Source organism: Podarcis vaucheri (assembly GCF_965113315.1).
Source record: "Podarcis vaucheri genome assembly, chromosome: 9".
In the NCBI taxonomy this organism is placed as follows: Eukaryota; Metazoa; Chordata; class Lepidosauria; order Squamata; family Lacertidae; genus Podarcis; species Podarcis vaucheri.
The window spans coordinates 76,169,916-76,183,160 of NC_138767.1; positions in this window are offsets into that span (position 1 = coordinate 76,169,916).

Consider the following 13,245-nt stretch of genomic DNA (forward strand, 5'->3'; position numbering starts at 1 on the left):
TCTTCTTTCACCGACTCTTCTCCCTGGTCTCGGATTCTGCCAGTCATCTCGGTGTACTGGTTCTGTATGCGATAAATATATCACAACAAAGATGGAACAAATAGTTATTCACTGGAAGCACAAAGCAATAAACGTAGGAGCGATTTCCTGAAAGCATTCTTCAAGTGGTCGTTAGCTGGAAGCACAAAGCCAAATGATCAATTGAAGCCAAATAGATGAGACCTGTTCTCCGGATATTATCCAGGTTTCGCAGCAAGCTTCATCAGTCCATGATGCTAATCACTCAACACGGTTTGCTCGTTTGCTGTGCCTGTGCGTACCTTTTGTCTTGAGCGAACTGTGTTGAGTGATTAACATCATGGACTGATGAAGAGGAAAATAGAAGAGTCAAATAGGTTTTGTGGAGAGGTGGACGGATGCCGGAATAGCCTTCTCTTCCAATTTATCTACAGTGGTACCTCTAGTTACGAACTTCATTCATTCTTTAGGTCCGTTCTTAACCTGAAACTGTTCTTAACTATAGGTGTGCTTTCGCTAATGGGGCCTCTTGCTGCCACTGCGCTGCCGGCACACGATTTTCATTCTCACCCTGGGGCAAAGTTCTCAACTTGAGGTAACTCTTCTAGGTTAGCCGAGTTTGTAACCCGAAGCGTTTGTAACCTGAGGCGTTTGTAACTCAAGGTATCACTGTATTTATGTATGTCATGAAATGTATGCACTGCCTGGTTGAAATAAAGAAGGAAAAGCCTCAAAAGCTAAAACAATAAAACAAGGAAAAACCTACAAGACTTTAAAACATACAGAAAGTTAAAATACTAGAACAGGTTAAAATTCACAGCAGCTTTCTAAATTTCTGGGTAGGCTTTTCTAAACAAGGATGTTTTTAGAAGCCGCTGGAAAGAATACTGGGAAGGGGCCTGCTTGATCGGAAAGGGAGGGTGCAGCTGCCACACTAAAGGACCGTGGAGTGGAAATTGTCTGAGCCCTGAAAACGGGCCCAAGTGATTGGGTGGGCGCCAGTGGGGCAAGGCAATTTCATAGGTGTCAGGAAACTGCCATCGGAGCTAGAGGCGGAGAGAAGGCTCCAGAGGGATGCCGGAGAGGGTCCCAGTAGGGAGAGAGGCATCCCGTCCGCTGGGGAAGGAAATCAGCGTAACACCAGTAGAGAAGGGGGGCAGATGGGGGAATCGGAGAGGAGGCTCCAAGACTCCTCGCCGGAGACCAGCGGAGAGGGTACGGGTCCTCCGCTGCCCACACCCTCCCTGCGCAGAAGGCTTCCGCGCAGGGAGAGTAGGAGGAGACTTGGCGTCAAAGAACTTCTATGCTGGAAGAAGGCTCGATGCAAAGCCTGATGCAAAATAATGCAAAACATGGCAAAGAAGGGGGGCCAATTGGATCAAGTCCCTTCCATACTTTGCAAGTTACCCCATTTATTCCAAAGATGACCCTCTGCAACAAGCATCCATCTACACAAAGCTTCCTGCATTTCTGGTGCAAGACCAAGTCCTATGCAGGCAAAGGACTAGACGAGATAACCTTTGAGGTCATCAATTTTTTGTGGCCAAAGAGATAAATAATTCTATACAGTGGTACCTCTAGTTACGAACTTAATTCGTTCCAGAGGTCCGTTCTTAACCTGAAACTGTTCTTAGCTAGAGGTGTCCTTTCGCTAATGAGAACTCTTGCTGCCGCTGCACCACCGGCGCATGATTTCCGTTCTCATTCTGGGGCAAAGTTCTCAACTCAAGGTAACTCTTCCAGGTCAGCAGAGTTTGTAACCTGAAGCATTTGTGACTTGAGGTAGCACTGTATTCTATATGCATTACTGTGCATAACTTTTAGACTTCATGAAATGTTACTGATACACACAGAACTTTGAAGCAGGGGTGGAGGTCGTCAGGCCTGGAGGGCCGAATGCCTCTCGATGTGGCCCTCGGGACTGTCCCCAGGCCCCACTGGCTGTGCTTCACATCCTCCTTGAGTTTGAATTCTGATGGGGATTCTTGCTTACTTTGGTGGAGAACAAAGTTGTGTGTGTGTGAGAGAGAGAGAGAGAGAGAGCGCAGGAACTAGTCTACTGCATATTCATAACTCTGCCCCATTTTGGTCCCCGCCCACAACTGGTATGTGCCCCCCCCACAAGACAGCTGCCCAGAAAGGGGCGCATCCCTCCAGCTGAAAATGATTCCCTACTCCTGCTTTAGAGAGTCACAAAATGATAACTCCCCGTCTGTCTGTTGTAGCCCTCAGTAGATACGGTAATCTGAGACAAGAGAGTAATAAAGGGAGATTAAGTGCCCATCTGGGACACAGGTGGCGCTGTGGGTTAAACCACAGAGCCTAGGACTTGCCGATCAGATAGCCGGCGGTTCGAATCCCCGCAAGGGGTTGAGCTCCCGTTGCTCGGTCCCTGCTGCTGCCAACCTAGCAGTTTGAAAGCACGTCAAAGTGCAAGTAGATAAATAGGTACCGCTTCAGTGGGAAGGTAAAAGGTGTTTCCGTGCGCTGCTCTGGTTCGCCAGAAGTGGCTTAGTCCTGCTGGCCACATGACCCGGAAGCTGTACGCTGGCTCCCTCGGCCAGTAAAGCAAGATGAGCACCGCAACCCCAGAGTCGGTCATGACTAGACCTAATGGTCAGGGGTCCCTTTACCTTTAAGTCTCCATCTGCACTTTACACGTTAAACAGTCATGGCTTCCCCCAAAGAATCCTGGGAACTGTAGTCTGTTAACGTTACTGAGAGCTGTTAGAAGACTCCTCTTTCCCCCAACAGAGCTGCAATTCCCAAACTTCTATGCAAATAAACGCTTTGGGAATTGACTTTAAGATTGGAAACATTGAGAAAGGAACAGAAACCAAGACTGATAAACCAATAGACTGATGCTCTTGTTTCTTTGTTATGGGCTACATACTTTTTGTACTGGAGTGAAGTTTGTATAGCCAAAATGAAATAAAGCCCATCTTTGCACCTGATGAGGACCTTTGAGGGAGAACAATGGGCAAAATATGAGCATGGACTTAGTCAGACAGTTGGCAAGTCACGCTGCAGTGTGGCACACGCAGTCATAGATCCTGTAGCCCGAAAGGGAGACTCACCTCTGACTTGGCACAATTACGTGCAAGCCCATTCTTCTGCTGTCCCGTTTCAGGATGTCCCAGGTAACCTCTGCTTTGCATTCCTGCAGGCTTCCTGTTGACAGAGGGTGAGGCCTGCTTGCCTCAGACTCTGAAATAGAAACTCACTCTACGTGCCACAAAAGGGACATTTCCTGAATGTCCAAAAGCTGTCAGAGTTTTTCGTGAAACTAAAAGGCAATTGGGGAACGAGTGGGCGAAAAATTACGGTATTTTCTTTCCTGTATGCTGCCAGTCAAGCGGAAGCAGACCACAGTGCCAGAGGCATCAGCATTACCTGGCTTGGTCCGAGTCGCATTTAGCATGCCAGATCACCATCGGATTTCATGTCCCAGTTAAGCAATCGAAACCCTGTCCCTTTGATTTCTCTTGCCACTAGAGACTTCAGTGTTTGGCAAAGAGAAAAGACAGGCACTTTCATTGGAATAGGTAAGGGGGCAGAGGGGGCAAATGGAGTGCCCCCCCCTGAATGTTGCCAGACCCTCAGTGATCAATGGCCAATGGTCACGGATGAGTCTGCTTCATCAGATGCCGTGAAGAGAGACTATCAAGCCATTCAAACTCACTGTTGTTCCGTAACACAACAAACAGGCGGCTCCCAGTCGACAACTTCCTCAGAAGGTGGAGGAGTTTTTAAGCAGAGGTTGGATGATCATCTGCCAGGGATTATTAAACTGTGATTCCTGCACTGCAGGTGTTAGGCTAGATGGCCCCAGGATCCTTTCCAACCCTACAGTTCTATAGATCTCTAGTTCCACTGCGATCATTGTAAGTAGAGTTGGAGAGCAATGCTGAGATGACGCCCAGTACCACCAGCCAAGGGCCTCCAAGACCTGGCACCAGCGCTTCTCAGGGCTCACTGAGGCCTGGAGCCAGCCAGCCCTAAGAGACACACCAGACTCATGAAGTAGGTGCACTCTGAAGGTTTGTTGAGTTCCTCGTTCTATTAAAAGGAGGACAGAGGCAGCATGATGTTCTGCTTGATAGCTGGAGAATAGCCTTCAAAGAGCATCCCGTGAAGAACAAGGAGTGCTTCTGCATGGATTGCAGTTCTCATTGTCTCACACCCACAGAGTTTCAGTGTGTGGAGGCGGCCTGTGGAAGGAGAAGGAAGCCATTGCTTAGGGAAACCAGACCTCTTTGCTGATTCATCCAGACCACCAAGTGAGTCAGAGGCCATCCACACCTCCAGCTTTATAGCTGCACTGCAAGAACAAAGTCCCACAGAACGGTGGGTGAATCAATTTCAATTTCTCTTTTTTACTTTTCCCTGTCTTACGTTGGGGGCTTCACTGTTCCATATCAGCTTGTGGTTTTTCTTTTTAAAAAATCACCAGCACCTTCAGTGTGGGTTTCTCCTGATACAAACCTTTGCATGCAACACAGCCAAATCTCTTGTGAGCCGTTTCCCGAAGAGAATCCGTCTTCAAACTCTCATTCTCGCTATGATATTCATTTTTTATGCACAGTGAATGCATTTTGGGGACATGTTCCCTGGGCAGGTCAAATATCAACAAATATAAATTAACTGTAACAAACCTACATTGACAGATTACATTAACATTTACAGACCTTAACAGACTGGAGAACTGGGCGCAAGCTAGCAAAATGAATTTCAGCAGGGACAAATGTAAAGGTTCTGTACTTAGGCAGGAAGAACCAGATGCACAAATATAAGATGGGGGACAATTGGCTTACTAGCCGTACATGTGAAAAGGATCTAGGGGTTTTGGTGGACCACAAGCTTAGCATGAGTCAACAGTGTGATGCAGCAGCAAAAAAAAACTAATGCCATTCTAGGCTGCATCAACAGAAGTATAATGTCCAGATCAAGGGAAGTAATAGTACCACTCTATTCTGTCTTTGCCAGGCCACACCTGGAATACTGTGTCCAATTCTGGGTGCCACAGTTTAAGAAGGATGTTGACTAGCTGGAACTTGTGCAGAGGAAGGCAGTCAAGATGATCAAGGGTCTGGAAATTGAGCCTTATGAGGAATGGTTGAAGGAGCTGGGTATGTTTAGTCTGGAAAAGACTAGAGGAGACTCAGTGGACCAGTCTCCCTCAGGAGGTTGAGGACTCTCCTTCCTTTGAGGTTTTATGAGAGAGAGAGAGAGAGAGAGAGAGAGAGAGAGAGCATTCCAGTGAGATCCTATGCTTTTTTAAAAACAAAAACTTAGAAGTACATTGATATTGTCTGGATGGAGAGCTGGGAGTGGGGGGTGGGATAGAAAACCACTGACTTCTGTGTGGCTCAGGTGTGACTACTGCACACAACTGTTACTCCATCTACTTTTATTTATTTTTATTTATTTCATAAAATTTATACACTGCTTGATTGTGAGAAACAAACCTGAAAGCAGTTTACAGAAATATAAAACTGGGATAGCTCAGTTGGTAGAGCACAAGACTCCTAATCTCTGGGTCTTGGGTTGCACAAAAGATTCCTGCATCGCAGTCAGTTGGACTAGATTACTCTTGTGATCCCTTACAACTCTAGAATTCTATGATTCAATAAAATTATGATGTAAAAATGACAGTAGTTTAAAACATACAGAAAGTTAAAATACTAAAAGGTTCAAATGCACATCAGTTTCTAAACATTTGGGTGGGCTTGTCTAAACAAGAATGATTTTAGCAGGTGCCAAAAATAATGCAGGGAAGGCACCCACTTGGTATCAATAGGCAGGGAGTTCCAGAGTGTAGGTGGCAGCTGTAGTTGTGCCAGTTCCACCAGCTGAGTGGGCACAAGTTGTTAAGGGATTTACATCAGGGGTTGGCAACCTAAGGCCCATGGGCCACAAGCAGGCCATGGGGGTCATTTTACCAGCCCATGAGCCACCCCCCAAACCAAGCCCCACACCCAGCGAGTCCCTGCACACTGTGCTAAACCGGCGCAGCATGGTGTGGGGACTTGTGGAGCGGCACAGGAAATCGTGTCTGTGCAGGAAATCACGCATGCCCGCGATCCGGCCCACGAAGGGGGCTCCGCAGCAGTGAACTGGCCCAGGCAAGGTAAGCCTTGCCCACCTCTGATTTACATGCTAGTAGTAACACCTTGAACTGATCGCCGAAGAATTGATGCTTTTGAATGATGGTGCTGGAGGAGACTCTTGAGAGTCCCACGGACTGCAAGAAGATCAAATCTCTCCATTTTTAAGGAAATCAGCCCTGAGCGCTCACTGGAAGGACAGATCGTGAAGCTGAGGCTCCAAGACTTTATCCACCTCATGAGAAGAGAAGACTCCCTGGAAAAGCCCCTGATGTTGGGAAAGATGGAGGGCACAAGGAGAAGGGGACAACAGAGGACAAGATGGTGGGACAGTGTTCTCGAAGCTACCAGCATGAGTTTGACCAAACTGCGGGAGGCAGTGGAAGACAGGAGTGCCTGGCGTGCTCTGGTCCATGGGGTCACGAAGAGTCGGACACGATTAAACGACTAAACACCACCAACAGTAACACCTTGAACTTATGTGCTGACATGGCCTCAGTCCTGTCAGCAATTGTGCTGCAGCAGACAGTTCCAACTACAGCTTCTGGGTCAAGCACACGAGAAGTCCCACTTTTGCCTCCCACTCCCACCCTGCACACGGCCCCTGAGGAAGGACAGCCCTTGAACCGGAGCACGTTCCTCGCCACGGGTCGGCAGAGACATGTTTTTCTCCTTACTGTGTTTGGGCAAAAAGGAAGCCTTTCCAAACAATGCTGGGGCTGTTTTTGCCAGTTCTCATTTTAGTCGCTTATCATAACAGGAACCGCAACACAATATCAACAGATGCCAGTTGTGGAACAATAGTTTGGGGAAGGCTTATTCTTTCCAAGTAAGGAACCCGCTCCCACCTCAAATGGAAATTCTTCCCCAAAAGTAGTTGAAAGTGAAACATGCAAGCTATAAAGCTGCACCCAGTGACTCAGAGCACAAAGGGCATCAGTCATGGGGGGTTACTGAACCCCTCATAGTTGGAGGGACACGAAGGGTCATCTACCCAGAAGCCCCAGCCCTGGACTGCTACAACTTCTGAAGAGCATCTTGGTCAGGGATGATGGATGGAGCATCATAAAAGGGGCCCCAAATCTGGCAGTGGCTGCTTTCCACATTTTGAAGGAAGCACAAAAGCGTGTTTATGGCCACAAAACCCAGAGTAAAAAAATGGCCTCACTCTGCCAGTCTTGGCTGTAGATTTCTCACAATCCCCTTATTTGGCTCTGCGAGAAACAGGATGCTAGATGAGGTGGTTCAATCCTGCGGGACTCTTCTTACTCACTTTAGCCTTGAGAAAACTACTGGATGAGCAAAACACTTTGTGGAGCAGCTTCCCTGCCAAGCCCAGCGTGAGGCAGATCCCATTAGCAGCAGGTGTTTCTGGCAATGAGTCACCGGGGAATCTTGCTGGTCTCCGCCACTCAGCCACGGGCCTCATTGTCTGATGACTTTTCCTGCCAACTGGTTGGGCGGCTCCAGCGTGGCAGCTCTCTGGCTTTGTGTCATAGCTCACGTTTCCATGCCCTTGCTCACCTTGGACACGGCCCAAAGTGAGTCAGAGGCATAGCTGTCAACTTTCGGATTTGAAAATAAGGGATCAGCAGCCTCACCTGTCCCAGAGACAGTCTACGGGATATCTAACAATCCGGGATAGCAGCGGGAAGCAGCGGGAAACGGCGCTGAAATAAGGGAATTTCCTGCAAAAAAAGGGAAGGTTGGCAGCTATGGTCAGAGAGCTTAGAGCCTTGGGCACATTCCCCCTTGGAACCTGCACGTCAGATGGGGGGGGCTGTGAGCTGAGGGCAGGATGCGGCCTGCATCCCTGGGGAGTTACAGTCAAAGGTCTAGGTCAGTGGTGCTCAGACCTTTGGGGGCAACTTCCCCCTTGGTTTCATAGACTCCTCCCCAGTGCTCCCTCCCTTATAGAAAGCATTATTCAGAAAAGCAGCTTGCACTAAGATAACAATTCAAAACAGCAACACTTAATCTCGTATTTCTTCAAAATCCCTTAAAAAACTATCTAGTTTAATTAATCCAGCAAAACTGATGGACTGTGATCCAGGGATAGTGACTTTTCAAATCCATTTCTACCTCCAGACCTCCTGCTGCCACCCCTTGCCTCTTAGAGCCCCCCCCCCCAAAAAAAGTATTCCCACAGCTCCCCCCCCCCAAGGACCACTACTGTCCACTTTGGGCACAACTGGTATAGGGGATACATCTGGGGGTGGGGAACCCCCTCTCTGACTGACCCATGAGACTCTCTCCAGGACACACCCTCCCTCCAGGAAGGGGGGAGAAATTCAGTTCACATTTAACGGCAAAAGTTCTCAAATTTGCACCTTCTAAATAGGTATGGTAACTGCAACACGGCAGTTCTTCAAAAGCCACCTTTCTCCCGGCAGTCAACATTTTTTAAAATGCCCATACTGGGGAAACATGTGCATAAAAATGAGTATTTTAGTAGAAATGACATACAAAAGGACAACTCACCTGCTGTCATTGTTAGAGGTACAACTCTTGCTTAGAGTGATTAAGGCGCCCTAAAGACGTTAAAGCAAAGATTATGGGATAATGCACACAGTGACTTGCGATCCTGATCACTCGCAGTCTGTAGTCTGCTGGCAGTAGGAGTACAATATGGGCTTGTCTTTAAGTTACCCTCTTACATTTAAAACCTTACAGTACTAAATTATCGAAGGTTATTCACCAAAGCCAGACTAAACGTCTTTCCTTCTGCAGTGTTGGATGGCAGGTTGAGAGGAGTTCCCTACCAGGACAGACTTTGCTCGGGTGCTCAAGACATTGATTCCATAAAACATATTTTGCTGCACTGTGTGAAATATGAGCAAGCCAGGACTGAACTGATGTTACCCTTGCTGGTACCTTTCCTGGGAAAATCAGAGGCTCACTATGTCAGGTTCCTATTGGAAGACCGGACAAATGCTAGAACATTAGCAGTGGCCAAGTTTTTATCGGTGGTTGCAAGAACCAATGATCCCCATCTTTAAGTCTGAACAAAATGCTTGTTTAACCTGGAGGTAGGCTGTATGAATTGTGCATTGCTTTGTAACAATTTGTTGGGTCTCTGGACCGTAATAAAGATTGATTGATTGAGTTATCAAATTTGCACCTTCCAAATAGGTATGATGACTGCAACACAGCAGTTCTTCAAAAGCCACCTTTCTCCAGGCAGTCAACATTTTTAAAAATGCCTATACTGGGGAAACATGTGCATAAAAATAAGTATTTTAGTGAAAATGACGTACAAAAGGGCAAGTCGCCTGCTGTCATTGTTAGGGGTACAACTCTTTCTTAGGGTGCAAGACGGAATGCCAGCCAAGCTGCTGAGAACCCTGGATTTGGGGAAGAGATGGCTGTTGCTCAGGGGCACAGCCCAAACTTCATATGCAGAAGGTCGCCTTGGCTGCTTGCCAGATTAGGAGGCAGTCGCAGCCATGTGCCTCCGTGGTCTGACTGAGTTCAAGGCAGCTTGATATATTTGTGTGTTGGAACATGGAGCCCAGGAAAATTAGGACAGGGATCATCCGTCTGGCACATATGAAGTGTGGGGCATTTTCCATCCCAACAGTTTCAGATAATTTCCATGCAGGGAAAGCCCACCACAAAACCATTTATCAGCATTTAAACTCCACCTTGAAGTAAAATGGGATTGCTGGAGCTCTTTCACGCCCTGATCCTTCTGGGGGGAATCTGCATGGATGTGCTTGGAGCAAAATAGGCTTCGCAGGGGAAATGATGCAAGACAACATTATCCAAGGCCCTTTTTCATGTGCTCCACCCCACAAGGGGACTGGGGGGGGACGGACAACATGAGAACTGGCCTTTTCTGCAGTGGCTCCCCTGCGGAATGCTCTCCCCAGTGAGGCCCACCTGGCTGCTTCCTTACATTTATTCAGGCACCAAGTTAAAATGTCTCTCTCCAACCAGGCCTTTGGCTAAATAAACAATCTATAGCCTCCCTCTGGCAGGGGAGGGTTCTTGTTTTGGCTGTTATTATCTTGTGTATTTTTGTGTTTTTATAGTGTAAACTGCCGTGTGTTTCTCAGATGAAGAGTGATGAAAGAAAGAAAGAAAGAAAGAAAGAAAGAAAGAAAGAAAGAAAGAAAGAAAGAAAGAATACATTTGAAACAGAGAGAAAGAAAAATTAACCAGAGAAATGAGTGGTCCAAGCCCACAGCCAATAATGGACCCCAATCCAAAGCAGCAGCTCCCAGGCTTCTAGTCCCTATGGAATTGGCTTTGGGCTTTTAAAGAAAGGAAGGCAGGAAATCTAAAGGATGGCAGTCTTGAGAAACCGGAGGAGGAGAGAGAAAATCCCTCCATCTCACTCTGATGGAAACTCCCCAAGACTTTACAGAAATGTATTGTTCTCCAACAATACCCATGTTCCGCACTCCCCAGGGGTGGGAAGTCCAATGACCTGTGCAACAGAATTCTGCTTCCTCTGTATGTGGAAACCCCCACAATAGGTCTGGGTGGTGCCTGGCGGAGCTGGCCAGGATTCTTGCAGGGGAGAAGGATCACAACCGTTAAAGTGGTTTCTGGGTGCTTCAGACGTATGGCATGGATATGACCATTGTGTCAGAGCAAGTGTTTCCCCAGTTTCTGGTGCTTTGCTCCCATCACTTTCTTTTTGTTTTTGTTTTTTTATAAAATATTTATTAAAGTTTCAGAAAGAGGAATTACATAAAAACAAGAAATACAAAAGTAAAAGACAAAAATAAAAATACAAGAAAAATACAGAATAATAAAGTAAGTACACTTAGAGAAAAAAGGAAAAAAAGGAAAATAAAAAAATCAATCTTTCCATATCTTACATTCATATCCTTGTTTCCCTGACCTCCTCATACCTCCCTTTTTTGTGTTCCAATTCAATTAATTAATTCAGCAATTTCTTTCCCTCATTATCCTGATCTTTAATCATAATATATTGTAACATTAATTTTTTACCTATTTAGAAATCCAATTTTCCATATTCTTTTATATCATCACAGCTAGAAACCACTTAACTTCAATCAAACATCATTCTAACATTCATTAATTTTGCAATATTTCTGTAAATAATCTTTAAATTTCTTCCAATCTTCTTCCACCGACTCTTCTCCCTGGTCCCCATCACTTTCTTTTTGGGAAACACAAGAATGTAAGAGCCTGCTGGATTAGACCAAAGATGGCCCCAGTGGCGGAGGAACCCTCTCCGGCATCCGGGGAGGGGAGGGGCAAACCGCTCGGTGACACACACACAACATCCAAACAAAGTGCGCATGTGCGGCAGCCCACCATGCATGCACACTCTGTACAGGATGCTGCTTGCACAGCGACCATATGGACTGCCGCGCAAGTACCATCCCGTATGGAGTGTGCATACGCAGCATCCCATATGGAGTGCGCATGCCCTCAGCCGCTCTACAGCTGGGGGGAGGCAGGGGCCATCTTATCACACACACCCCAGAGTGGCACCCAGGGTGACCCACTCCCTCCGCCCCCCACTTCGTACGCCCCTGGATGCCCCCTCTAGTCCAGCATCCTATTCTCACAGTAGCCAACCAGGAGTTCCTTGTGAGAAACCCCCAAGCAGGATTTGAGCCCAAGATTCCTCTCCTCTCCTGTGGTTTCCAGCAGCAGGTAACCACATTGCCAGTGGCGTAGCGTGGGGGGGTGAAGGGGGGGCCGGCCGCACCGGGCGCAACATCTGGGGGTTAGGGTTAGGGGGCGCAAATCCACGGGTTAGGGGCGCAAATCCATGGGTTAGAGGGCGCAAATTACTTGCCTTGCCCCGGGTGCTGACAACCCACGCTACGCCACTGCACATTGCTACCTCAAACTGTTGGGAAAGGGCATAGCCGTGAGGGTAGTAGTCATCGATAGCCCTCTGCTCCATGAAAGTGGGTTTGTTGTGCAAGTCCTCCCCATCAGCTACAATGGTGAAACCTTAATTTGTGAACAGGTGACTTAAAAGCACCCACAGACAGCTAAGAAGCAACACTTTTTCTCCAGTTGATTTTGACAAAGCTTTATTTATATATAAAAAAATACATTACTTTTGCTACAATGCAGCTGCAAAGCAAAATACAAATAGTAATGTTAACATGTTAATAACTCCTACTAATTTAAAGTGCATGGCTGGGGAGAAAATTCATTGCAATTAAGAGGAATGGAGCTTAAAAGCATTCTTTAAAATTGTAGTGCAATGGAGTGTTGTCTCCTTGGCCTGAAAGCAAAGTTACGGAACCATCCCTTGCTAAGCCGAAAAGGAACACTCTTAAATTTCACAGTTTACGCTTGAGGGGAGTTGTGCGCAGATGGTGACTCAACAGTGGCGCAAAGCAAAGGCAAGCAGGCAGAGGGCACAGATTAGACCTCATCCAGAAACTGGCCTCCTTGCTCCAGGTGACAAGGGAGTCACCAAAAGCCATTTGCTATGCAGAGGGGGCTTTTGGGGGCTTTTGCATTTCTCAGTTTCCTTTTTTCCTGCATTCCTAAGTTTTTCAGTCTTAAAGTTCAGTTTGCTACATTACTACATCACTTTGCAATTATTATTTTTAAGTCTGCATGAAAATTTATCAACCTTTTAGCCTGCATTTCATAGAACTTTCACTGGAAGTGACCCAAATGCTCATCTACGGCAGTCCGGAACATTGCAAACATCTACATTCCTCCACAGATTGACATTTTCTGCAAGCTAATTTCCCTAGCATAACAGAGTTTTTGGGTATGCCATCTTCACCAATCCATGCATTTTGGGCCACACTTTCCCCCCAAAGAGACACTTTCTTTGGTTGGAGAACTTTGCTGCAAAAATTGGAGAAGTGCAAACTTCCAAGGACAGATGTTTGGGGAAGTGTGAATGAGGTAGGTTTGCGTTTAAAGGCAAAGCGAATCAAACGTCCCCCGCTAACGCTCCCCCGGCAAAGTTGCTGCTCTCAAAACTAATCTGGTGGGGAAGGTTTTCCCAACCTGTCAGGATGCTGCCTGCCTGCACCTGTGGCAGAGGCTTGGCAACTGCTGCCCATGCAATAACCTTCCTTGTTTAGCTACAACCCAACTGCAAAACCCTTCAGTCTGTAGCTTTCAAGTCTCATTGGTTATGACATCAAGAAAAGCACAC